The sequence below is a fragment of the Rhinolophus sinicus genome, linkage group LG07 (genome assembly GCF_036562045.2).
Source record: "Rhinolophus sinicus isolate RSC01 linkage group LG07, ASM3656204v1, whole genome shotgun sequence".
Lineage (NCBI taxonomy): Eukaryota > Metazoa > Chordata > Mammalia > Chiroptera > Rhinolophidae > Rhinolophus > Rhinolophus sinicus.
Genome location: NC_133757.1, coordinates 58,155,453 through 58,157,523, shown reverse-complemented (window position 1 = coordinate 58,157,523; position 2,071 = coordinate 58,155,453). Strand labels below are relative to the sequence as shown.

At 42.0% G+C, this 2,071-nt stretch overlaps 1 pseudogene; it reads right to left on the bottom strand.

Moving 5' to 3' along the window:
• Positions 1-283: 283 nt before the first annotated feature.
• Positions 284-1,675, bottom strand: LOC109437485 (MAD2L1-binding protein; annotated as a pseudogene).
• Between the last annotated feature and the right edge of the window lie 396 nt (positions 1,676-2,071).

The window sequence follows — 2,071 nt, the reverse complement described above, 5'->3', positions numbered from 1 at the left end:
AAATATTGAATTTTCACTTTGTTTTAATGTCACATAGCCATAAAAGAATCAGATAATTTATAAAGCAACCATTGTTCTTTTTATCTGCATAGAGTAAGGGACATTTCATTTTATAATAAATCTTTCTGTTTTAAAATATCACTGTTCTCTTGGGACCTGAAATTTTTCTTCTGCAGATTTTTATTTGACACTGAAGTAAAATATCAGTATATTCTTTGACATGTGCCAGAATAACAATGGATTGGAAACTTCCCACACTGCAGGCATAATTAATGAACCCAACTGATAAAATATGTAAAGTCAAAAGAGTAAATACTTCTTTCACACGTACCCATCCAACAAAATGTCAGATTTACTGTTTCAGTTCTTGCTTAATATCAAAGATTACAAGTACATGACCTCTCAAATCACTTTCAAGTGTTGATTTTTACTTTTGCATATGTTGAATACTTTTCACATTTTAACAATGATCACTTTTGAAGATACATTTTAAAATACGTTTTTAATATGAATTAATTCATTTTATATTTGAGTTCATGAGTCACACCCACATTATGTTCCTGGTGAAAATTCTGCAAGGCCGCAGAAAAGGGCCACCTTCATAAAAGTGTGTATCTATGGGCCCACATTTGCTTTCCAGCCCCAGACAGAAAAGCCTGACCCAGCACCCTCTGGGAAAATCTACCTTTGATGTAAAAGATGTTGTTCAGTCATGATTATTACACCAGCCACACCATATCAGCACACCCGGAAGTCTGAAGAGGGGAAGTGGGCAGCCAGAAGGCCAGAACATACCTCTCACCAGGAAACAACTCTACCTCCAAGCAAGAAAGGGGTGACTTGGTGCCACAGAAGAAAGACCATTGAGCCATTGATTTCATGGTTAAGAAGCATCCCCATTCACTGGTAAACACCTTTCAATGTCACTGGTGCCTGGAACCAAACGTAATCCTCCCAGGTTGTGACTGGGATGGAGGGTCTGCCACAGGACAGGGTCACAGTCAGGCTGTGGCCCATATGGGCACTCTGTCGTTTAGCTTAGGTCGAAACCAATCTTCTCCACAGTCGTGGTGCCCCTGTGCGGTGACAGTAGTGCCCATGAGCAGAGAAGCCCGCAGCTCACAAAAGGCATCAGCCAGGAAAATGGGCTCGGGAGAGACGGTGGATCAAGCTGCTGTGCTCAGGCTCTGGTCAAGCTTATCCCGCTCCTACAACAAGCTCCTACTACTCCTTGGGACTTAGGATACTGCCTCCCAGGAGGATGAGCATCGCGGTACTAGTGTCTGGGCAAAGAGATCCTCTAGGTGCTGAGGACACTCTCCAGATCTGCTAGGGTTTGTTGGCATGTCCTGCTGCTCGCCTCGGCGGTGGACCGACGTTCCTTCTTCACCCTGCCCTCTGCCTGGGAAGAAGGTTTTCGGTAGAAGAGCTTAAGATGCTCATAGGGCAGAAGGAGTTGCTTTGCCATTGGTGCCAGATATGCTTTAGAATTTCACAAGTAAACCGACAGCAGCCTTCCTGGTTCACAGGCCTGGAAATACCACCGGGGGCAAAAAGGCTCCGAGGAGTTGGGATGTCCTTGGGCAGAGGTTGTCTCAAATAGTTCTCTCTGGGGGGCATGGGTTTCCTCTAACTCCAAATCAGAGTCTGCTGCCAGTGACAGCGGTTCCGATACAATTTAAAATCTTGAAGTTAGGAGGCAAATACAGCAATAAAGTAAATCAACTGTTGGGAAGTAAAAACGAGAAAAACTTTGCATCACTAAGTTCACAAAACTTTTATAGAATTTATGTAAATACAATTTCAATGTTAATAATTGGAAGACCTGCCTTTGGAATGCTTTCTGTGGCATTGAATATTGTAATTATTAGAAACTGGTGCTCTTTCTAAATCTTGATACATTCTGGAAAAAAAACTTTGCAACTTCTTTAATATAGAGCCCTTTTGAGAATAATAAAACTCGGATCATTTTGCTTGTGTGGTGTTACAGACTGAATTGTATTCCACCCACAAATTTTTATGTTGAAGACTTAACCCCAAAAGTGATTGTACTGGGAGATAGGGTCTTTAA